The sequence below is a fragment of the Cyprinus carpio genome, chromosome A18 (genome assembly GCF_018340385.1).
Source record: "Cyprinus carpio isolate SPL01 chromosome A18, ASM1834038v1, whole genome shotgun sequence".
In the NCBI taxonomy this organism is placed as follows: Eukaryota; Metazoa; Chordata; class Actinopteri; order Cypriniformes; family Cyprinidae; genus Cyprinus; species Cyprinus carpio.
The window spans coordinates 8,102,431-8,129,214 of record NC_056589.1 but is presented as its reverse complement, the minus strand read 5'-3'; the positions used below and the strand labels follow the sequence as shown (position 1 = coordinate 8,129,214).

General features: G+C 38.1%; 1 protein-coding gene across 1 annotated transcript in view; it reads left to right on the top strand.

The window, feature by feature from the left end:
• LOC109110051 (semaphorin-6D-like) overlaps nucleotides 1–26,784 on the top strand; it is a 128,942-nt gene that overhangs the window by 81,063 nt on the left and 21,095 nt on the right. The gene's annotated exons all lie outside the window — the stretch shown is intronic.

Below are 26,784 nucleotides of genomic sequence, written 5' to 3'. Positions count from 1 at the left end.
GAATAAGAGTGTGCTCTTATTAAACACTGGCTCTTTCAGCCTGACCTCATATTTAGGGTAAATTCAAAAGATAAAAGGTGGGCTAAAAAAAATTAACATTTATGCAACTGCTTGGTGTGCATAAATCCATGAACTCTTCAACTGTTGCACTAAAGTAGGGCGTTAGCTTCTTTTCACTGACTTGATGAGGATCGAAACATCACTGCATATTTTTAACCAGCAATGCCTCTTCTTTGGGTCAGGGCTTCATAAGTAAAGCCACGCAGGAAAATAATGGTGTATGAAAACCTACTGCAGCTGTGTGTGTGTGTGTGTGTGTGTGTGTGTGTGTGTGTGTGTGTGTGTGTGTGTGTGTGTGTGTGTGTGTGTGATTATGACCTTTCTCTGTTTGCAGGATAATTCCCCTTTTTTGGCCCTGTGTTCAGCCGGGCCCCGTTATTGCAAACAAACAGAGTAGGCGCTCTGGAGGGCTTTAGCTAATGTAGAAACACTATCCTTCAGCTCTCATACTGCATGTTAATGCTTGCATCTGTGGTGCTGGCCACTCAATGGGCTCAGCCACACAATCAAACTGGCCCGGTACAGCTATAGCTCTCTCCTTATTAGCAGGCTTGACAACACACTGTGGACAGAGCAGAGAGGATTAGACTGCACTTCAGAGAGGAAAGACAGAAGCGCTCAGTCCGGACCACCTGTACATGTGTGTAGAACAGCTCTCAGTGGATTTTAAAAAAAGGATATGAGCAGTGCCAGACTGGCTGTGACTCAAAATCAGCTTGAGAAATAAAAAGAGATTGATCTGGCGGTGTCAGTGTGTGACAGAGATTCCTTACAGGAATCTTTTGGGTTCAAGATCTAGCGACAACATTTGTGGCATGATGGAATGTGTCACAAATAAAATATTTGAACTCAGTCGTGAGTTTTTTGGGGGTTTTTTATGAATTGAAACTCATGGTATTTACAGTGCCTTGCCAAAGTATTCATACCCCTTCATTTTTATTTTCTTTTTTTTTTCATGTTTTGTTACGTATGTTGCTCCCTTATTTTAAACTACTTTAAATTTCTTTTCTTTTTTCCACAACAATCTACACTCCACACACCATAATGACAAAGCAAAAACAGAACTGTCAAAACTTCATAAATTTATAAAAAAAAAAAAAAAAAAAAAAAAAAACTGAAATAAGTAAATTGCATAAGTATTCATACCCTTAACTTAGTTGAAGCACCTTTACAGCCTCAAGGCTTTTTGGTATGATGCAACAAACTTTATTATCTGCCATTATTCTCCTCACCTCTTCACCTCTCAAGTTCTGTCAGGATGGATATTGGCAGATGCACATTTTCAGGTTTCTCCAGAAATTTTTGATTGGGTTCAAGCCCATGATGTAGTATACATGCCAGACCAGTATGTGGCGCTGTAATTCTGCCACAGAGATACACTAAAAACCGGAGAAGAAGACTTTTGGACTATGCTCATAAACCTTGCGCGTGGTACACAAACGAACATGGAACAATACATTTATTAATCTGTGTTAATGTTAGTTAATAAAATGACAATCGTTCAGTGTTTGTTCATGTTTTTGTTGCTGTTACGTGACGTAGAGGTGTCTGACTGGGGGGGAGACGTGGGCTAATGACGTCATCGTTTCAGAAAATATACGGATAAGCCGTCCAGACGAAAACGCTAAGGCGGCATTTTCAGATTTATCCATTTTGGGACCCGGTTTCAAAAAATAGCGGTTTCACCTTACGAAAACGCCGGATCCGTGTGGACGAAACGCCTATCCGATAAAAAATTTGTGCGTATTCACAGAAACGCGTCTCCGTGTGGACGGGGCCTGAAAAACAGCCCCACAGCATGAGGCTGCTATAAGCACACTTTGGGATGGTGCTCTGCAGGTGATGAGCAGTGCCTGGTTTCCTTCAAAAACGATGCTTGGGATTGCGGTTCATCAGACCAGAGAATCTTGTTTCTCACAAACTGAGGGCTCTTTAGTTGCTTTTTTGTTTGTTTGTTTGTTTTGCAAATTCCAAGTGTGTTTTCATGTGTCTTCACTGAGGAGAGGATTGAGTTTGGCCACACCGCCATAAAGACCAGATTGGTGGAGTGTTGCAGTGATATTTGTCCTTCTGTAGGTTTCTCCTATCTGCAATCCTGTTTTTGAGCTCTACAGTTCTTTTGACCCCAGGGCTTGGTTTATGCTCTGATATGCATTTTCAGCTGTTAGACTTTTTATTGAGAGGAGTGTGCCTTTCCAAATTATAAAAAGTAGACAAAAGCACACACATCAATCTCAACTGGGTGCTCGACCAAGAAACAAGCAGAAAAATTATTTAAATGCAAAGTCGGCAACACCAAACAAAAAAAATATTAAAAAAACTAATAAACAAAAAACAATAACCACAAAAAATAAATAACATATAATAATAATAAATAAATAAAAAAACATAAATATCCTGTGTCCTAAAGAAATGGACGAATCCCAAAGTCCTCATTTAATCGTCCAGGGGACAACATGTCTAGTGTATAAATCCAAAAGACCTCACGCTGTAAAAGCAGTTTGTTGATATTACCTCCGCGATGTGTATACTTAACTACCTCAATGCTGATGTACTGAAGAGTGGAAACTGAGTGCCTCGAATCTGTAAAGTGCTGTGCTACCAGACTTTTTGGATCGCGATGTCTAATTGCACATCGATGTTCAGAGATACGAGTTTTCAGAGGTCTGCTAGTTTTACCTATATAACATAAACCACAGGAGCAACGCAACAGGTACATGACATTAGCCATCTTACACAAAATAGTACCTTGAATATTACAAATTTTACCCATGTAATGATGTGTAAAAGTCGATGTCTTATATGTGAAATCGCACTGTTGACAGTAACCACATCTGTAATTCCCATATGGTATTTTGTTCAAGAAATGAGGAGCAGGTTTCAAATCAGCTCTAACCAAAATATTTCGAAGATTATTGCAGAGGTGATATCAACAAATTGCTTTTACAGCATGAGGTCTTTTGGATTTATACATAAGACACATTGTCCCCTAGAGGATTAAATGAGGACTTTGATATTCGTCCATTTCTTTAAAACACAGGATATTTATTTATTTAATAAATGTTTTGTGGTTATTAGGTTTATTAATACATTTTTTGATACTTTTGGAGCTTTGGTGTTGACGACTTTGCATTTAAATACCTTTCCAAATTATATCCATTCAGTTGAATTTGCCACAGGTTTACTTCCCTTGAAGTTTAGTAACATCTACAAGCGATATGAATGCTTCTGAGCTAAATTTTAACTGTCCCGGAGAAGGGTATGTATACTTATGCAATGGAATCAGGTTTTTTTTTTTTTTTTTTGAAGAAAAATAATTTAAAGCACTTTAACATAAGGAAGCAACATAACAAAATGTGAAAAAAATTTGTAGATAAATGTGATTTTAGGCAAGACAAAATTGTTTTAGTAGATAAATGTGATTTTAGGCAAGACAAAATTGTTTTATTGCTAAAACAAAGCACAAAATTTGTAGATAAATGTGATTTTAGGCAAGACAAAATTGTTTTATTGCTAAAACAAAGCACAAAATTCAAAAAATAATGTGGTGTGCCATGACCCCCAGAATATTTTGTTGTATGAACGTAGTGCTCATGAAAGCATGGAAAACATGAATGAACATCAGACAAAGATTAAACTTACTCACTTTTTAAGTCATAATTTCGACTTATCTCTTAATTTTGATTTTTTTTTTTGTTATTTTTACTTTTTGTCATAACTATGACTTATGTATGTCAAAAAAACGTCTCAGGTTACGAATGTAACCATGGTTCCCTGAGTAGGGAACGAGACACTGCGTCCTCTAGGGGTCGCTATGGGGAACACCTCGTCGTGACCCGTGTCTGAAGCATACAAATGAAAAAACACACCAACGAGTTGGCCGGCGACAGCCTCTGACGTCACTACCGGTGCGACTATAAAACAGGCACCGGGAAAACACGTCATTCACTTCTTCATCTGAAGCTTGCGTCCGAAGCATGGCAGGGAGCTAGAGGACGCAGTGTCTCGTTCCCTACTCAGGGAACCATGGTTACATTCGTAACCTGAGACGTTCCCTTTCAAGGGAACTTCGAACTGCGTCCTCTAGGGGTCGCTATGGGGAACAGTATACCCACGCCGCCATGCTGAGGGGAGTGCAGGCCAGAATCATGGCGATTACACTAAGTACCAACTCTACCATTTCAATGGGAGTTGCTCCCGGGACGTTTAGACGGCTGTCTGTGACAATACCCCTTACGGCCAAAGGCCTAAGTTACATACCCAACTTAATTGTTAGGTGGTAGAGCTAAAGGCTTGGAATCAGGAAAGATTCCTTTAAAGGGATACGGCTAGGAACCTAGCATTTTATACTAAGTCTTGCCTGTCACACATGGGCTACAGCTTGCTTCCGCAAAAGCTTGCTGAAGGAGCTGTCTCAACAGATCTCCAGTAGCAACACCCTGTTTAGATAGGTATCCGAGGATACATGGGTGGAGTGGCGCCCAAGATGAACGGGGCTTTTACCAGCTCAAGAAAGGGCACGAAGCAACCGCGCAAAGCCCTCACCATATAGGATTTTAGAAAGAATGCAGAATACTAGCGTGCGAACTTACCACAGTGTGGATTTCAGAAAGTGTGCAAAAGACTTCACGTGCACACTTACCATATCATGGATTTTCAAATACTGTTCTCTAAGGAAGGGCTCTCGTGGCACTCTGATAGAGTAGCTCATAGATGGAATGGTGCATCTCAAAAAAGTATGTTTGAGAGTCATCAACTCGATCTGTGGAAATAATGCTGGAGTGCTCTGGGAAAAACTCAGTCTCATATGAGAGGAGAACTCCTGAATCCAGAGTAGCACGCTCATAGGCGACCCTTCTTGGAAAAAGGGGAGCGCTGCTAAACTATCACGAGAATCGCCCGAATAGCCCCTCATGTTGAGGGAAGCGATGCTTGAAGTGTATAAACAAATACAACACTGGCTGAATGGAGCCCAAGGAACCAAGGTCTAATCATCTCAAGAAAGGGAACGAGGCGGAGCGCGTAACCCTTACCATACAGGATTTCAGAAAGTGCGCAGAGTCTTGCGTGCACACTTACCAATACGTGGATTTTTAAAAAGTGCGCAAAGTGTTCACGTGCACACTGACCACAATGTGGTTTTCAGAAAGTACACAGAGCTTAGCGTGTGTACCTAAAGGTTCCTAAGCATCGCAGAGGCGCTGAACCGCACGGGAGAGGCAAGCTCAAATTTTATAAACCTCTAGCGAGGGGAGCATCACCTGAGGCAGCAAATACAAGAAGACTTCTGTAACTGCCACCTTCACTTCCCGCTGGATGCGACAGCACCTAAGCGGCCAGGAGACCCCTCAGGGTGACCTGGCCGGACATCCATGAAATTCCCTGCAGTGCTGTGCCAGGCCTGATGATCAAGGGAGGCTCCCGCAGAAACCTGTGATCTCAGCCGCCTAATACCGGAACATGAAGCCGGATGGCTGGTGCTGACGAGTGTTTAGTAAACCACTGTAACTGAGCACTGCAAAGGAAACTCACAGAGTTTATTAGTAGACACATAACCACCAGCAATTTACACATAAGTATATACAGAAAGGGTTATTTTTATACTCCCACCCTCCTGCGCTGGAGCCCCGCTCAAGGGGCGCCTCCTTTTAGTCCGGACCCATCAGTAAGGTGGTTGCTATGAACATAGAACCAGCCAAAAACATTATAGGTCCAGCATAGGAGACTGTTATGCGTTAGAGGTTTCCACCTAACCTCGATCAGGTGGAGAGCTGGTGGTTACAGGGGAATTAGGAAAGGGAGAATAAAAGCAGAAGTTAAAAATCCCTAAAGGGAACGAGTAGATACCTCAGTATCACTCTGACTCAGACGAGAACGCTGCCTCGTCTGGATCACATCCCTTAGGTTCTGCTTACCCCCTTGTGACCCACAATTCCTCTTAACCCTGCCCGCAGGTGGGGGAGGAGCGTGAGTCGCGACACTAGCCTTCTGTGCCCGTCTTTGATCCTCAGATCGAGACAGGCCAGGACCCCTATGTTGTTTGGGCTCAGACCTGGACCTTCGTGGAACGAAAGATCTGAAAGCAGCGGAGTGCGCCTTCGTCTCCCCGAACTTCTCGATCACCGTCTCAACGGAAATACCGAAAAGTTCAGAAGCCGAAACCTGAGCATCGAGAAGAAAGCCTTTTCTTTCTTCCCGATGTCTGCCAGGTTCATCCTCAGATGTCTCTCCGCCACCACCATGGCCGCCATAGTCCTGCGCTTGGCAGAGGTGGCCTGCTTGGTAGCCCGGAGAGAGGCCTGTGGTGCGGCGCAGCTCGGCTACCTGATCAGGAAAAAGGCCTTCGCCTCTATCCAGGTCTCTTAGCAGATCAGTCTGATATGCTTGAAGCATTTATTTTGTAATAAAGCCTCAGCCTGACCTGCTGATGCGTATGCCTTGCCATTTAAGCAAGATGCATTGCTTGAAGGGGCTTAGATGGCAAGAAGGGAGATTAAGAGAGGATGTCTCCCCCACAGAATGAAAGCTCTTTCTGCAGGGGGCATCCTCTCATAGCCATTTTCGCGCATCGCCTCGATGTCGGCAAAACTCTTATGCTGAAACCGATGGATGCGAGAAGAAAACGGCCTCTTTCATTTCCTTTCGATCTCTGTATGGAGATCAGCCAGAAATGGAAGGCTCACCTGAGCTGGAGGGCTATGGTCGGAAAGATAACGCTCATCGAGGCGCGACCCATAAACTCCAACAGCGCTACATACGCAGGGCAGGAGAATTGAGAAGGCTCAGCCTCAGCTTCTTCACCATCCTCAAATATCTCCTGCTTTTCCTGGGTAAAAAACCCAGCAGAGCACTAACCTCAGTATCAGAAAGTGTTTAAAGATATAACATCATCCTCCCGAGGCTCTCTCTCGTCCGCCACCATTATGACCGCGAAAGGGAAAGTCCCTCTTTAAACCATTCAGACAGATCCACCTGAAATTCTCACGAGCTCATTCTCCTCCGTGCCTCAGCAGCGGCGGGTCCTGAACCACGGGAAGCAGATGGCTGCTTTTTTTTTTTTTTTTTGGAAAGAGAGACGAACGAGAGCGGAGCTTTTTCCTTGAAAAAACGCTCGCAATGCACGCAGATTGCCTCCTCAAAGACATCGCGTGCGTGCTCTTTACCCAAACAACTCACGTAAAGATCGTGTGTGTCATCGGGTGTCAAATAACGCCGACACGGATTCATACATTGTCTAAACGTTTGCTAGTAGTCGCCATGATAGACAAAGAAAGAGCGCTCTTACCGGTTCTTTCAGATGCACGCTTCAAACAAAACAGTCAGTGAAGACGAAGAAGAGAATGACGTGTTTTCCCCCGGTGCCTGTTTTTATAGTCACACCGGTAGTGACATCAGAGGCTGTCACCGGCCAACTCGTTGGTGTTTTTTTTCATTTGTATGCTTCAGACACGGTAAACATTTCAAAAAAATAAAATTACTAAAATATAACAAAAACTAAACTATATAACAAATTATACTTTTTAACTTTTTATCATATTATTATGACTTAAGTATATCATAATTTAGACTTTTTAACGCATGATTGGTGTGTGTGTGTGTGTGTGTGTGTGTGTGTGTGTGTAGAGAGGAAACAGGTTTCCATTGATTTCACAAACCAAATAAATAAATAAAATAATTAAAAAAACAATTCCTCATTCTTCATTGAAACTGAAGAAATCGAAATCCAAGATTCTTGAACAAGATGTTTCTTTATAATTAACCTGTTAAATTGCTTTGCAAATGTATTGATTCATTCACAAGTAAACCACAGTCGGGGAAGTCGTGGCCTAGTGGTTAGAGAGTTTCACTCCTAACCCTAAGGTTGTGGGTTCGAGTCTCAGGCCGGCAATACCATGACTGAGGTGCCCTTGAGCAAGGCACCGAACCCCCAACTGCTCCCCGGGCGCTGCAGCATAAATGGCTGCCCACTGCTCTGGGTGTGTGTTGATGGTGTGTGTGTGTTCACTGTGTGTGTGCACTTTGGATGGGTTAAATGCAGAGCACGAATTCTGAGTATGGCTCACCATACTTGGCTGTATGTCACGTCACTTTCACTTTCACTATCTCACTTTCACTTTCAAATTGGGCTGATCTAAATCAACAACTCACTGATTCAATGATCTGGTCAGAAAGAATCTCCAGTTAACAATATAAGTGTTCATTTCCGCTTAAAATATGTGCACACATCTCATGCCACAAAAAGTTACTAACTTCAATATGTGGATCATTGTAAATAAAATAAAATCATAATAATCAAGTCATGGCTGTCAATTGTTTGTGAACTAAATCTTCTGTGAAAGCCCAAACTGTTTAAGCCTGCAGTCACTTTATGTATGGGGTAAACTATAGAGTTAAAAATGAGGTTCAAATAAGAAAAGAAAAGAAAAGAAAAGAAAAGAAAAGAAAAGAAAAGAAAAGAAAAGAAAAGAAAAGAAAAGAAAAGAAAAGAAAAGAAAAGAAAAGAAAAGGGGAAAAAATCGTGACACTCAAAATGTGTTTCTTGGTTAAAACAATTTAATATGATGGAGCAGTTCACATGTTGTTGGTGCTGCAAAATAATACAATTACTTTGGGAGCTGTTACTATATTGTGTATTTTAACATGGCTGAAATGCATTATTGACAAATAAACGTCCAGGACCAGGATTATTAATTTTATAAGAAAATTTGAAATATGCAGTGTTTTCAAAGCTATACATGTTACCCAATAGAATTGCTTTATCATATTGTCTGGGTGTAACCACAAAGTTATATCCAACATTTCAATTCATGTCATGACCATGTACATGGTAAAAGCTAGTAATTTTCACACATAATACACAAAGATACAAGACCATGAGATCTCACATTGAAAAATCACAAGAAGGATGTTTTAGACAACCTTCCAGCTCTTATTCCAAATTTTTGTATAAAAGTATTTAAGGCTGCGCATTTCTGCTTTTAAACCCCTAAACAGGCTGGGCCCATTTATTTTGATTTCTGCAACTGTGACTTTTTTTTTCTTTTCTTTTTTCTTTTCTTTTTTTTAAATGTATCATTGGTACATTTCCGTTCCGTGGTAATCGACATTATGCCATAAATGTTGTTGATAGAGCTTAACTTGTATTGAACCTGGAACATTACTTTAAAGGCTGGTTTATGTCCAGTGTGTTGATCCTGGACATAGAGCTGAAGGTCATTACTGACACACACACACACAGTTTTGATAGCAGTGTGGGAGCACTCCTCCTTTGCGATAGCAGATAACCCATGATTTACCTCAAGGAGCTGACAGCTTTACCCTGAGAGACAATGGACACATGTACAGACCCGTCTGCTGGAGGCGTGTGGTAGGATGAGAAGGTGGAGTATCTGTCTTTGCTGACTCCATCTGTTCAGTGTTAAGGCTGACACAGGCATATGTAGGCAGACTGAACCAGAACGAGACTTTACATGGCAAAAACAGCTTCATCATGCCATGTGTTAGTGTGTAAATGCATGAGTCACTCTTCCTCTTGATGTGGAATTGAGGTAAAACGAAGGGAACTTCCCAAAAAAAAAAAAAACATTAAACACTTTAATCATATGAGAGAAGGCGTTCTGTTCCAGGAAGACATGTTAAACATGTTTTTAGATGTTTTTTTGTTAAAGTGTTCTTTTTGAGTCTCAGCGCAATACATGCTTCATCTCTGGAGCTAGATTGGATCTACTCTATCTGAACAGGTGATCAATATTAGGGACTGTAGTGGGCAAGACAGAGAGAACTCTCAAAATATCACAGCAGCTCAGGAGAATATGCATTATGAACTTTACCAACAGCAAAGTCAAGAGAAAAGGTTCATTTTATATTTTATTGACATTAAACTTGACAGTCAGCAGTGGGTAAGAGTTGGACCACTAATGATCATAACAGGTTCCAATCCCAGACGGGTGATTCATGAACAGGCAAATTACTGTACTCCTGTATCATTATTGGGTCATTCACCACATGTATATCCCAGGAAGTACTGAGTCAGTATACTATAAGCCACTTTGGGAAAGATAGCGTCAAAAAAATGACTAATACCTGTATCAGCCTTTTTACATTTAGAGGATGATACAGCATGTGTCAGTTTTTGCCTGAAAATTACTTTTCATAAGCTTTGTTCCAAAACCAATTGAGCTGATTTCTAATGCAGCATCATAAAATGTAACCTCCAAAGTGATTGTCACTGATTTGGGCAACAGTTCAGCAAGCCACTCACAGTCACAACTTACAATTAATTCTAGCAGAGTTTGATGTTAGCATGTTGCTAAGCTAATACTCAAGCATAGAAATATAGAACACACACATATTTGTTAAAATAGTTCATTTTCTGCGACTTCTAATGGGTGATATTGTTTCAGATCATGAAACAGGTTTGTTGCATGACTTTGACGATGCGTATCTTCAGCACAGTTTGCAGTGCAGACTACAATATTAATAGTACTTTAGAAATGCACAATTGACAGTAGCTTGAGTTAGAATTGCAGATCTAAATTTATGTTCATTATCAAAAACAGTAAGATCTGTAAAAATTGTAACATCTCATTTCTATATGCTGAAATTTCGTTTTTTTTATTTTATTTTTTTATATAACTTTGAGTTTTATTAAAGTTAACCATTGGTCTGTCATAGGCTAAAAGAACTAGGCCAAGGCTAAAAGAACTAATAACACTATTGATTGGGAACAATATAGGGCACTAAGGAATAAATGTACTAAAATTATAAAAAATGCAAAAAGATAAAATTATCCTATTACCACAAAAACAAATCCTAATTAACCAAATAAAAAATGGAAGCTGATAAAATCATCAAATTAATCAAAAACATAACATAGCAGATCCCAATATAATAAAGGTAAATAATGAAGAAATTAAGGATAAACATAACATAGCAGAGGCTTTTAATATGCATTTTACTAATATAAGTTAAATCACTTCATCTGGATTCACTGTAGATGCAGATGGTAAAGATAATATGGCCATCCCTTCAAGTTCTAAAATAAATGTTTTTAATTTTATACCTATTTCCCCGTCTCATAAACCCTTGTTAAGTCTTGATTGTAAAAAGTCTGCTGGACCTGATCAAATAGAGCCTTACTTTTAAAAAATATCTGCAGCCATAATAGCAAGACCTATTGCTTCTATTTTTAATTTAAGCTTAAATAGTGGTATGATACCAAGTTCTTGGAAGTCAGCAATTATTCGGCCATTACTGAAGGGTGGAGATTCCACTGTATTGGATAATTATCGGCCTATTTCAAGATTGTCTGTTACAGCCAAAGTGTTTGAATCTATGGTAAATGAACAGTTAAAGTGCTATTTGTCAGTTAATAATATTTTATGTCAAACTCAATCAGGTTTTAGACAAGGACATATTACTATAACTGCTGCAATGTCAGTCACTAATGATATAATAACTGCATTGGATGATAAAAAAAAATAATGTGCTGCACTTTTTATTGATTTATCGAAAGCATTTGATTCTGTGAATCATCATCTGTTGTAGCATAGGGTTAAATGTGTAGGTTTTAGTAATATAGTGTTGAAGTGGTTCTCAGTTTATTTGACTGGAAGGACTCAATGTGTGTCCATAGATAATTATGTGTCTGCTCCTTTAATAGTGAAGACAGGTGTTCCTCAAGGATCAATTTTGGGGCCAATTTTATTCTTTATTTATATAAATGAACTTGGTAAAGGAGTTGAGCCAACAAATGTATACTTTTATGCAGATGATACTATCATCTACACTATGGTTCCATCTTTAAAAAGGGACAATGGACTCTCTACAGAATGCTTTTAATTCATTTTAAACTTCTCTTGGTAACTTAAAATTAGTGTTAAATCCTAAAAAAAAAAAAAAAAAAAAAACTAAATACATGATTTTTACACGGTCCAGATTATCATTAAATTATTTTGTGATTCAAACTTTCAATGGTACACAGATTGAAGGGGGTTGCATCTTACAAATATCTTGGTATCTGGCTCGATGATAAACTGACTTATAGTTCTCATATCGATAGTCTTTTAAAGAAATTGAGACCAACGTTAGGTTTTTATTTTTGTTTAAAAAAAATGTTTCTCCTTTGTTGCTCGAAAACGTTTAGTAGAAAGTACTCTTCTATCAGTATTGGACTATGGTGATATAATTTATATGCATGCACCTCTGAAAGTGGTTTCAGAAAAAAATAACATTTTATTTTCATTAAAGATTACAAAGAAGAAGAAAAAAACTTTTTGTAATGTTTGGAACACGCTGTCTAGGAAAGCAGCTCAACCTGTTTTGAAACAGATCTAGAATACTTGGGTGTAATGGGTGTCAATTCACATGTCTCCCCTTTTAAGCACTAGATTGTATAAGTGATACTGTGGTTTACCATTGGGAACATAAATTTCAGGTCTTTTGATGCATGAATGTTTGAACTTGCCTCTAATTCTGGAGCCATTACAGATTAAACCAGCAGATGACTGTTTCTAGCTGCAGGTCTATTCACCTAGCAACCAGATGTCCCTGGCAAAGAGAAGACCTTTATGTTTTACACTCTGACCTTTTACAAAACAAAACATATTTAACCTTCACCTCCTATACACACACACAGAAAGAAGGACAGTTCTGCTGCTGAGGGGAGGAAATGCTATAGTGAACAAATACGGTTATGTGAATGCTACTGGGGCACATTCCCATACAGAGCCATGTGAGTGCCAGCAGGCCAGTGTTCAGAGTTGGGTGAGGAGGGGGGGCTGGGGTCTTTGCAAACAGTCCATAAAGAGACCCTGCCACCCTCCCATTCGTATGCTAATGAGAGTCACTTTGTGTGGGGGTTAAAAAACTCTCAGGGGTCCGAACAATGTCGATTTAAACCCACAATAGAGCCTCAATTCTCTGGAGAAAAACCCACAATGCTCTCTCTCTCTGTCTCTCTCGTGCTGATAAAGAGATCAGTATGGATGTGTGGGTGTCAGGGTGCATTAGGCACTGACAGAGTGTGATGTACAGAGATCATAATTCACTCTCACACACATTTCCTGAAAGCGGTATTGATCATCCGTCCTGAACCCCAGCCCCCCACTTTTTTTTTTTTTTTTTTCTGTGCAGGTTTCTGGCAAAATACTGAAGAATAGATTTAAATGTGGTAAAATGGAGCTGCGTGTACTGCACTCTTATTGGTACCTGAATAAATAATCAAATTAACCAAACTTTTTATTAAACCAGTGGTTTTTATATTATTTTAATCCCAAGGAGCCCAAAATATGATGAATATGAAAAGCTTAATTGGCTAATAATTAGCTTTTATATTGTCACAATGTACTGAAGCCAAGGCAAATAATTAATATCTGAAAAATATTTACATTTTATTATGTTGAACGCATTTATATCCTCTGTTAATGTTAATTAAATCTATTGACATATTAATTTGAATATAAACATAGACAATTATATTTACATGAAATAAACACTGTTATTTGTGTTTCCAAAGCAGCAGTAGCTATACCTGGAAACTGTACAATACAGATTATGCCAAATTAATAACATAAATTATAACAAAAAAAATCTCAATAAGAATTAAAATGATATGATGATATGATTAAGAATAATCAAAAAGGAGGAATAGTAATAATAGTGAGTATAGGTTTGTGTGAAAAGCAGAGACATCGCAAATTATTCATTTGGTGGAAGGAACAGACAGATTGTGTTGATATACAGAAGTTCCTCTTCTCTTTGTAGGCTAGGGAGTTTTTTAGGTAAGTACTTTATATCTATAGCACCTTTCTAGAGCACCTCACAAAGTGCTATACATCCACGATAAAAGAGAATATTTTGGAACACACACACACACACACACAAAAAGTTTAAACAAGATTTGAGTTCTGTATGTTCAGCTTTGTTAAAGGACTTTTCAGAGACCTCTTTTTCAGTCAAGAATGTCTCTCAGACAAACATACACCTGCTGCTCTTTCAGATTATGCTAAACTCTGTGTGAGAGTGATAGAAAGCAGAATTTAGCCTTTCACTTGTTTAGATTGGTTACAATTCCATTTTACATGTACATTTATTTTTTTATCCAAATAATGATTCATAGTAATGAGTTAATAACGTGAGAGGTGCTAACAGTACAAAGTTCAGTCAGAATCCAAGTTCAAGTCCACCTCAGTATCTTAAGTGCTTCTCCAAAATAGCAATGCAATCAAAGAAAGGCCAAATTTTTTAAGGCAATTTCATAATGCAACTATTTTATGAGCGATTTGTTTTGAATTTATATGGTCTAATTCATACAAAAATTATGGATTTTTGAAAACAAACTAAGCATGAAGACAATTTACCATGAGATTCTTACTTCTTTCTTGCACTGACAAGCTTGTTTAGAGATAACCTTCTACTCTAGTTTAAATAAGTACATTTCAGTCATAATTTCTGGACAAATAATACAGACAATGGACAAGGATGAAACTTTCTAGTGCATACATGTCAACCAACTGCATTTGCCCTCCATCAAGCGAGTATAGTTTAAAACGACAGTAGTACACATACGCTAAGTGTATGTGTCGCTTTGGATGAAGAGTTAACTTCCCATCCTGATTATTACTAAATTGAAGGCTGTCATAAACAGCTGTTGGAGTACCCACATCTGCATGAACCACACCCCAGATATCCATTTCCAAGCATGTATAGTTCCTTTGTGAACAGCAGAATTCAAAAGCTTTCACATTTACTGAAAGCACTGAAGTTTAATGCCAAATGGACTTGCATCCATACAAAAGCTCTAATGTGAAAACACCCATAATATTTATCCACCCGCTCCCCTACAGGTGTGTTATAATCATCTCAGGTGAAAACATGTCTCTCTCACACCCACACAGACAAATACACACACACACACACACGCGCGCCTTACAGAATCTGAGCTAAAAGATTTATTTATTTTTTTGGTCCAAAAATGTCAATTGCACAGTAGCTAATGCTAACATTGCTAACTATCATTCTCGCTGTAACCATAGCCATTTTCGCAATCTTACAACATGATAACATTGATACACGCAAGTGTTAAAGTGACCTCTTTCTCTGTAATTCCACTCCAAACCCCAGATAAAACCTGTAGCTGGCAAACATTCAGCATGCAACCCAAAAATAGCTTGGAATAACAAGCCTGATTTACAAACGACATACAAAATATGGATCACACATGTCAGCTGCGGAGCGCGTGCGTGTTTACAGTGCTGAAATGTTAAAGTTAATCACACAGAGGCTAATGAGGTCAGAGCAATGAATGTGTCCCTATCAGCTTACAGCTGTATAGAACACACACTGAGAAGACTCTAATATTCTCTCTCCGAGAGTCCGACTCTGTCTGGCCTGCTTGCTTCAGTCAGTCAGGCCACTGTGGCACAAGAAAAGAAAATACATGTATTTATCTAAATTGTCCCCATCTCCACGGCAGCAGAAACCACAGCTTTTCAGATCCACAGGCTATTCATACGAGTGACTTACAAACCCTGATACACACACTTAAGCCATTTGTGACACAACACAACCCAAGTATTTGTATTTCCTGATGTAAAACCTTCTAGAGTCAGTCAAAAGGAGGAGCTGTTTTTTCCAGAAAAGTCTAAATTTTGACATACTCTGATGAAGCTGACACTCTTATTAGTGGCTAGTTGATCTAGTACAAGATGATTTGGTTTCTGAATGGTTGCTAGGGTTGGGGATGTACGTGAAGCTGAATACCTTATTAAGAAAGACACAAATAATAACTTCAAAACACATAATAGAAAAAAAAAATTTTAGAAGCAGTCCACTCTTTGCTGGATAACAGAGCCGTTGGAATTTTAGATGTATATCTAAAATGTCAGGCTATCACCAGCAAGCAAGCACAAGCAGTCTCTGCTTCTAGCAATTTTTCTTTTCTTTTCTTTTTTTTTCATTATTCATTAGAAGCAGTCACTCCTTGTACTTGCTTGCTAGTGGTAGCCTGATATTCTAGATCAACGTCTAAAATTCCAATGCTGTATCAAGTATTTAAATTTAATTACTGTAAATGAGCACAGCACGATCAGCTGCATTGCCATTTCTGTATATTGTGCGTCTCTTGCAGAAATCAGAGCTTGTTGAGGGTAACATCAACTAAGATACTGTATCAAACATGTTTTTATATGCAAAATGATGCCTCTTTATCTTACAGACATGTGAAGAAACACCACATTCAGTGTAGACCAGTGCTTCCCAAACCTGTCCTGGAGGGCCCCCTGCCCTGCATCTTATGTCTCCCTTATCTAACACACCTGATTCCACTCATCAGCTCGTTAGTAGATACTGCAAGAACTACATTGGGTGTGTCTGATTAGGGAGACATATAAAGTGTGCAGGGCAGGGGGTCCTCCAGGACAGGTTTGGGAACCACTGGTGTAGACAGTATCACTGATTAGAATGGGCTCTTTTGGTTTTTGTAGTTTCTTATTAAAGCAAAGTAGTTGATGAGGGAGAACAGTCCACAGAATAACAGACAATTATACTTTACTAAAATTATATTTTCATTATTATATGATATTTCAGTTTTTATGGATCAAGCTGTCCTTTGAAATAAATCTTGAAATACATTTTTTCATCCACCATATGCAAAGTTTGTCTGCTGGGGAAAAGGAAAAGTAAAGAAAAAGAATTTAAACCACCCTAAGCTGTAGCTGATTTTAGCTGGTCTCCCAGCTTGGCCAAACTGGTGTTCAGCTGGTTTTAGCTGGTTGGTGAGCTGGTCTACCAGTCTAACCAGCCAAGACCAGTCTGAACAGCAAAAGAAGTGGTCAATACCCCTCTAAAACCAACCTGCAAACCAGCTATGGCCAGGCTGGGAAGGCAGTATAATCAAAGAATAGTGATGTTAAAAAGTAACAGCACACCTCTCTTTAAGCCACACTATTTGAGGTTTTCTTGATGTTCATAGCACAGAGAGAGTCACAGACCTGAACAAACCCTTCATTTTAAGTTTTAATCTTTGTTCTACACTATGCAACACTAATACTTGCGATCTGTTCCTCAGAAACACCAGTAATGCTATGGTGTGAATTGAACTTGTTGACTTTCTCCTCGTTTTGTCTCTGTGCCAAAGGAAATGTGAGTAAAAGAGACAATGCTACGAGAGGTAAATGACCCCTGGAACATCTTTCTGTTTAAGTCTTTCATTCATTCAGCAGTTTAATATTCATCACTTCCCTTCAGCTCTGCCCTCACAGGCGTCCCACCGCCCAGACCGTCCCAAATCCCCTCACAAATCCCCACTTCAACATTACCTCATTTACAAAAGCAAAGTCAAGACAAAAGAGCACGTCTCCGAGCAGCTTCGACTTTAACATGCAGGACGCAGCCACTGAGGCGACAGAGAGGCACTATTATGAGCTCTTTCACCTCTGAGAATGTTTCTTTAATGATTCTATTCTGTTTCCATGTTATTTCTTTGCTTCCTTCATTATGTTAATAATTTCGTCACCTCGAGACAACATATTTGCACACAGTATCGCGCCAGAGCAAACAGAGAGGTGTTAGCCTGACAATTAACCTTGAAAAACCAGCCTCTCTCTTTATCTCATATTGCACCCATACGCAAAGTGATTTATGACCTTGCGAGAACTTGTTTCTAAAATCCTATTACATATAATGTGAAGTCCGAGCTGTCCACAAACCACTGTTAAACACAGATTTATTCAGTCATTTAAAGGCAATTCTATCCAATCAGGGTTTATAGCTCATCGTTACCAAACAGGCTACTAAAACGACGGTGTAATCACACACATACACACAGCAAATGTGTGACATATGTTACTGTTCCTGCCCTGCAGGGGACGTACAAACCTTCTGATGAGTCTATCAGCAGGACCCCTGCCGCCGTCTCCAATTCTTAAAGGAGCAGTTGAATGAAAATTGCCATGATTTACTGACCTTCATGTTGTTCCAAATGTGATTCTTCTGTGGAATACAAATGTTTTTTGTTTTGTTTTTTCACAACAAAAGTAGTATGTGACCAAGGGCTGTCAAGCTCTACAAAACCACTATAAAAGTATTTACATAGTATATATTACTCATATTATATTTCAAGTCTTACAAAGTTATGCAATAGCTATATGTGAAAAACAGGCTAAAATTAATTAATATAATGTAAATTAAGTTAAATTAAATTATACACAGTGTACAGCATAAATGAGTACACCCCCTCTGAAACTTAAATTCAGCAATTACTCTTTGCTTAGAAGACATGTTAGGTCTCTTTAGAGTTCCAGCATGTCTGCTTAATTAATTACCAAAGAAGCGTGTAGGAAAATACGATTTTCTTATCAAATTAATAAAATGTTGTGTTGCAAAAATGAATAAACCCTCCTGAAAGTTATTAAATAAAACTAAATTAAATAATAATAATAATAATAATAATAATTATGGTGTTAGTTTAAGGCAGTTTTTGTTCAACAGGTAAGTATGTTGAACCTATATTTTTTTTTATTTATTTTTTTGGCTAGAAAAAGATCAGAAGAAATACCAAGTTGGCAAAAGCTATGAAAATAGTGGATAAGCACAATAAACTCATTTAGCCTTTTCCAAGGCCCATATTTACAAAATGTAGACCTCTGGGAATCCATAATCTGGTCTTATGAGACCAAGTCAATCATTTTGGATCTAACAGCATCCAAAATGTTATGGTGTTGCTAGAGGAGTACAGTGAGAAGTGCCTGGTTCCCACAATGACATTTGGTGGTAGTAAAGATCTTTTATATGGAAGTATGGGTGCTGAATGTGTGAGGGAGTTGTGCTTTATCACTACTGTCATGAATTCACATGCCAATGTGTGATGTGATTCAAAAAAACTGAAACCTTCTCCTCATTTTCTGCATTTTTTCAACATGACAATGACTGTATGCATTTTCCCAAGGTGAAAATCCTTCGGTGTACAAGTATTTCATCCAGTCTTAACACCTTTGAGCACCTGTGAGGGAAACTGTAGAGATGAATTTGAGCAACACTCTCTATTAGAGATCAGGGAGTTTATGGAGGTCATCATCTAGGAGTAAAACAGGACAGATGTGACGATTTGTCATGAAATCGGACACTTCATGCCAAGAAGGGTCAGAGCAGTATACTTAAAATTATGGAGGACAAATTAAGGACTAGAATATTATACTTTTTGTTTTAATTAAATCTAGGGTGTTCTCGTTTCGTTAATGCTGTGCATTTTAAATAGAATTCATATATAATTCATATACAATTACAAATACAATTAAAACCTGACTGTATATTAGTCAGCCATCAATTTTATGGTGATTTATCGTCTTTTTGGACGTTGACAGTCCCCATACAGATTTTTACTGGCCAAAATATATTTAAAATATACGAAAAATACTGTATGTTGTAAAGAGCACAAGGAAATATATTTTAAGCACACTTAAGGAAATATATTTTTCAGAATTAAAATTTATATTTATATATAAAAATGTATATATTAAATACTGAAATGCAACAAATACTTTACAAAATGTGCTTCAAGGGGCAAGGAAATACAGTCTTAAAAACATTTTTGAGTAAATACAAAATGTATTTTTTATAACACATTATATAAAATAAAAATATTTATATATAAAAACTATATAAAAAAAAATCCAAAACCACAAGAAAAAATTAAAAAAAAATAAATAAATAAATAAAATAGTATATTTATATATATATATCTCAAAGGTGTTGAATATATATTTAAATATATTTATGTATTCTTTTTTTTTTCTATTCCTACTATTCATTTAAACTTTCTTACAAATTAGTTTTTCTTTCATTCTCCTTTTGTGGCTCTCACATGACACACTGTATGACTGAGGGTCAAATTCAGCCAAGCTTACATTTTAGTCTATTTCAACCATAATACACACACACACACACACACACACACACACACACACACACACACACTCTTGCACAACACAATCACAAGAAGCATATGCATAAACACTGTCACACACTTTCACACCCTAACAGCAGACTTTAGCTGCATCAACTGGTACTGAGAAAGCTTGTTGAGGCTTGTTGCAGATTGGAGTGGATCTGGTGTGCAGAGAAAAACAGCATGTGTGTGTTTGCATGTGTGTTAATGAGCCTAAAGGTAATCGAGGCTGGTTACTGCTTGCTACAAGCAGAGCAAATAAAATATGCCCACTCATCTAAAGTAAAGTAACACAGACACACCCTTGACGTCATAATATACGAAATACACAAAACAGACCCCCATCATCTGCTCACTACTTCCTCTCACAAAACAGATGTACAGGAGTGTCTCATAGATGAGATATACAGTGGCTTAAAAATACACTTCAGTGTCACTTAAAAAGTCTGAATATCATTGTAATTTTCTGAGCTGTTTTTGCAGTGAATTGGCCTGGCTTTAATTTTTTACATTTTTAAAAATGAAAAATATGTCATTGTTTATTCACCCTCATGTCATTCCAAACCTGTGTGACTTTCTTTCTTCTATGGAACATTAAAGAAGATATTTTGAGAAGAGTTTCAGTGGTTTTGCCATTACATTGGAAGTCACTGGACACCAAAACTGTATATAATATATAATATATTTAGAAGATTTTAAGGTTGAAACTAAACATATTTATATTTAAAATATGTTTCTTCACTGTTTACATTATATATATTTCTATTTTTTCTTATTTATTTATTTATTTATTTATTTATTTATTATATGAAGCAAAATCTAATTTGCATAGAAAGTGGGAGTGTTTTTATTGAAAAGAATGACAGTTAATAATTTCAAACACTGATATTTTTGTCTACTTAAACTGGAGTGCATTTAGTTATTGAATAGGACACTACTGAATAGGTTATGGATCTGTTGTATGCAGATCAATATATTTTTAGCCATTTTTGTATTCAATAAAATCAAAGAGGTCTACTGTTGATCCAGTATTTTTGGGTGAACTATAGTCTACGTGAGTCTATGCCGAGATGAGACGTAATAGACCGATACATTTTAATAGTGCAAAACGGCTGTTTAGGAAACAGATTAAGTTCCAGAATTTCAAACATTATAAAACCACAAACGTTCAGAAATTCGTATCATTCTTAACATAACTGTAACATCACAGTATAAAAAAAAAAACCTCCTTTTTGACGACACAAGAGAAGAAGATCTGATTCTGATGTGAATAAGAGCGGCATTATGATTGTCAGTCAGGAACAGTGTACTGATGTGGATTAATATCTTAATGTCTAATTAGTTTCAGTCTCTGATCTGAAGAAACAACAGACACATGTCCTTCAGCAAACAACAGGTTATGAGCGCTGAGCAGACCATCCCCAGCACAGACGGCTATTATCTGAACCAGATAAGAGCAGCTAAGGTGAGCGGGAAGATGTCACCTGAGTCCAAAAGACAGATGGAATGAAGAGAATATATGAGATTTTCCAGGAGAATGAGATCCTAGAATCTCTAAAAAAGGAAAATTATTTCGCATATAAATTTCATGGCAATGACTCAATAAATAATGAGCGCGAATGTCATTTCCTGTCTTCAATCTGTTGGTTCGCACGGATGCTGACATATCCCTCTGGAAATTACCTACGGCAGCGACTATGAATATGATTATGTCTATCTGAGCCACGGTGATAGCTCAGTACATTCATAATTAATGTAAGTGTCAACAAAAATCTCCAGTTCTTGTGCCATAGTCTTAAACCATATACATGTCCTATCTGCATCTTCCTGTTGGAATTTAAACACAAGTTCTGAGGAGAATTGTTTTAGTAAACGGAGTAGAAACTGAAGAAACAAACAGGACTTTTTAATGTTTAAGGGGATCTGACTGTTCGGAGGACGTGTGCATGGCTGTGTCTTCAGGGACAGCGCACTTTCAGAGGATGGTTGACCGTAGTTACAGCTCAATGACCCAGAACCATGACACTGTACATCAATGTCTAATCAGAAAAAAAACAGAATCCTTATTTTTATTGGCCAATATTCATGTTGTAAGATTTAAACTGCTGCCAACACTGGACCTCCCACTGAGACAGATATTTCACTATCTATCTATCTATCTATCTATCTATCTGTCTATCTGTCTGTCTGTCTGACTGTCTGTCTGTCTGTCTGTCTGTCTATCTATATCTATCTATCTATCTATCTATCTATCTATCTATCTGTCTGTCTGTCTATCTATCTATATCTATATCTATCTATGTCTCTGTCTGTCTGTCTCTGTCTGTCTGTCTGTCTTTGTCTGTCTGTCTGTCTGTCTTTTTTTACAGTAATGTAGGAAATTGGGCCCCAGACAAAAACTGTTTAAATAAATTATGAATTTATACTTTATCCCATCTGCTCTCTATATACTTTCTAGGAAGTGACTATCCAAAGAAAGAAATAATGGAGGACTCGTCGTCTGCAGAGGAGTGTAATTATGGATTGTTTATTGTGCTCAGCTGTGTGAAGTGTTTTGAAGGTTTACATGCCAGAGCAGTTGGTTTCAGAAGCAGGAGGGGTCGGGCTTGTCCAAGCCTGGTTAAGTCTCTCACTCTCTCAGAACGATGAACATTAAATTGCTGAATCATAATGTTAGACACAAATAACACACCCTCTATGCACGCAATTTCACCAACAGGTTGTGACAAAAAAATTATTTGGAATTGAGCGTGGAGTACAGGTTTTCACGATTAGGCATAAACAAAACTGTCCTTTCTGCCAAAGAACTATACCAATATTTATTCAAAATCAAATTTATCTGCAGTATTTAATTTGTGTACTGATGGACATTTCCCTTGGAAATATGAAACTGTCCAAATAAATTATACTAAACAGTATTGCACAGAATTCAGCATGACATTATGACAAAGCGAGTTATGCAGTCTGGGTGTCAAGCAGTCGGACTCAAAGGCTCCAGACCCTCACACACACACTGCCCGATTAAGAGCGTGTCTGTGGCATGATGCTGGTCTGGGCTGCATTTGTCACACAAGTGTTGCGCTTCCACAGCCTTGTCTCTCTGTGTGTGTCTCTCTGTGCCATCTGTGGGGGCTGGACGGTACTAAATCAGTCTGAGCGGTGAGACTGGATGGGCTGCAGAGGTCTGCTGGCTAACCCTTCACCCTACACCCCCTGCAAAGCTCTCAAGAGGCTGGGAGTGCCCACCTCTGCCGTCAATCTCACACAAACAGTAGACAACGGAAGACCAGTAGCAAGTAGTTTAGAAGTCGTTCTGCCTTCCTGCTGAACATTCAAATGTTAACGAGCAGTACTGGGGGTGATAATGGAGAGGTGTGTGTCACAAGTGTGTGCATGAGTGTTATGCATGCATGTAATTGTTAAAATGTATGGGGGAAGGGTCAGGTGTTATTGCTCCCGCAACCTCTGGACCCCCGAGGAAGATTTTATTAAGCCTCTGCATGCATTTTATCTGGCTATTACAGCTTAAGGAAATAAAATAAATATGTTTTAAAAAGCTGTTTTTTTTTAGTTTTTGTTTTTTGTTGTTGTTGTTGTTGTTTGTTTGTTTTATGTTGGATGTATATATTAATTATTTGATTGGCATGAACATGCAGTATTGAAGGTTATGCCCATATTAAAGAAAAATCACTTTTATGTAATTAAATTGAGATTTTGTCTTTTGACCTCAGCATATGTCTCTTGCTAATGTTTCCCTAAAAAGTCCCAAAAAGTCCCAAATGTGTATCCTCTGGAGTTTCTGAAGAGATCTCCGTAATCTCACAAACTATGCTCAGATTTGCCAAGATAACAGTCTGTGATCACAAGTCAAATTTCTCATTATGAACATTCTATTTAGACTATAGCTCTACTATTACTGTATGTCAACAACTGATTATTAATATTCCCCTTAAGAACAGGGCCGTGCACAGACATTTTGAGGAGCAGTAGTTCAAACCAAAAAAAGGGGCACAATGAGGCTGGATGCTTGTTAATACAAATTATTCAGTTGTTACAAATATACAGTTAAAAGAGAAGACAGCTGTAATAATTGACTTTATTGTAGTCGTTTTGATAAGAGTGGGCTCTCCCTCACTCTCTGAGCCTGCTTCTGTCTCATCTTCAGTGGAAGTAGGGGAGAGTGGGGTAAGTTGAGCCATTGGGTACGTTGACCCACCCCCTGCATCTTGGCAACTGTACACTTTTACTGTCATGTGACAATGTATTTTGGAACCATGCATCGTTTCTGCCAGACAGTGAAAAGGAGAAACACATTGGGGGAATGGAAGGCACCATGGCCGTATCCAGGGTTTGAAAATTAGTGTGGTCTGGGTGGGAATTGTGCTATAATAACCCCACTCATCATATACACTAAACATTTTAAAAGAGACCGTTATGTAGATGTTTGTGAAAGATGTTTTCTCTGTTTTGAAGGAATGAGCATTGTTAAATGATATCACATTGCACCATTATGTTAGGGGTATATAATTTTATTAGTTGTTTATAATTCATTCAGCAATACATAGGTCTATTACTATTATAGTTTTCATTAATAACCATTGCTTTGTCTAGTGCCCTTATGAATGTTGTAGGCACAACTATGTGAAAATGTAACTACAATATGAAATAGCATAGACGCAACATACTTGTTCTACAGATCTCTGCACTAGTGTTATATGCTACTGTTTTGATAGTGTTGATAATGTTTCTCACAGATAATATCATGATGGGTTTTTCTTTTTTGCGTTTGCCTTACCGTATGTGGTAACCTGTCAGCAATAACACACCTGTGGGCTCTTTTGATTACTATCAGTTTAAGTTCTGGCAGTGTTGCCAGATATTGCTATGAAAACAAATAAAAATAAATAAATAAAATATCTTTCCACCTATAGTCACTAATGGCCAACAAACTCTGTTTAGTCTGTTTTTAGGAAGGCTACAACTTTTTAGGGAGTTCAACATATTGTTTCAGAGATGCAAACAATTAAATATTGAAATTTACACTTAAATTGGTTGGTTTTGTGTTGTTAAAGTTAACTTTAAGAAAATAAATATGACTGTCTGTAAAAGGAAATTATTAAATTAGTTTTTAAATTATTATTATTTATTTCACATGGGTTTGGATCAGATTCCGTCAGATGGTTATTTTACACCTAGATGGTGCATCTACCCACTGACTCGACTCGGCTCAACTTACCCCAACCCTGGGGCAAACTGAGCCATGGGAACACTTTTTTATAAGAAGCCATATTTTTAGAACCCTTTGTCATAGATACATTCTGATCATTTAAAATGATCGGAATACTTTCACTTGAATAGGATAGATACTTTCATTGTACTTCTGCATCATTTTCCCTTATCTTTAGGACCCCATAAGTAAAAAGTGGCTAATGTTACCCCACTCTCCCCTATAAGTATTAGACATTTAATTTAATATTTTACAGCATAAGTCTATATTATATACTAATAGATAGACAACTACTTTCAATCAACTTGCTTTCTTTTTTTACTATTTAGGCCTACTATTAATTTGGTTTTAATAAAATATGGCGTGATATAGATTACTAGTATCAGTACAAGTGATTGTAATGGGAAATATACTTAATTACAAGAATTAAAGTGTGACAACCTGCTAAATATTGTATGATGATTTACCTGCTGGCTTGCTGGAGCTTTGTAATCATGTTTGGAATGTTGAACTGCCTTCAGCAGCCACCCTTCGCTCTTTTTCTCTGTGTCTTTTTTTTGTGAAGGCTTTTTTCGTTTGTTTGTTTTGTCTACAAAGTTTGCCAACAACTTTTGCACAAATTGTTACCACTTTTAGAAGGCTGAGCCATTACCGACAAAAACAAAAACAAACAAACTACCAACTTATTACTAATTCAGCGAATCAACCACTGACTAATGTGGATCTTAATGCATCTACCTGGTAATGCAATGAGCTTCGGGGACTGTGGTCTCCACTCTCCAGCAGCAAACAGATTGTGAGTGATGCTGCGGAGCAGCGGGAAAACACGGAGCGGATTAGCAGAATCAGCGGATCTTTAGCGGAGCTGTAACAGACACCTTTGAGCTGGGGTGATGGGGGGATTGGTAAGAGGGGCACCTCAACCAATGAGGGCAAAGGGGCAGTGGCTCTAGCCACCGGGCCACCCCCCTGTGCACGGTCCAGCTTTAGAAATTTTGGTAGAAACATCTGGGATAAAGTTGAAACAAAGCATAACTGAAATCTTGATTATGTCTCATAAGCTTATGAAAGAACAACCTCTGAATAACAAAAAAAAACTTTGGGAGGTCTTAGGACATAAAACTTTCACTTTTCAATTTCCTCTACACGCTCTATTTCCCCGTCATGTCTTAACCTGTGCTGATGAGTTTATTAACAGCGGCCTCAACTAGGTCAGTGGAACAAATTCTAAAACTTATACCTATACGCATGTGTGTCTGTCCAATTACCTGCATGATGTGCTGGCATTCTGAGTTGCTTCTCCACAGTTATATTTGCATTTAATATTCTAATCATTATCTATTCCAATTGCAGTAAATAGGGATTTAGCAACTGCTGAGAGCAGAGATAATATTGACTTTTAGATGCTTATGTGCATTTCACAGCAAAATTTATGCAGGTATAAGAACCGCAATACTAAATGCTGCTGACGGCAGTGTCTCTGCACAACTGCAAATCCTCTTAACACTCTGCCACGTTCTTTGTTTGACTATCAGCTCGTTTGTGTTAATGT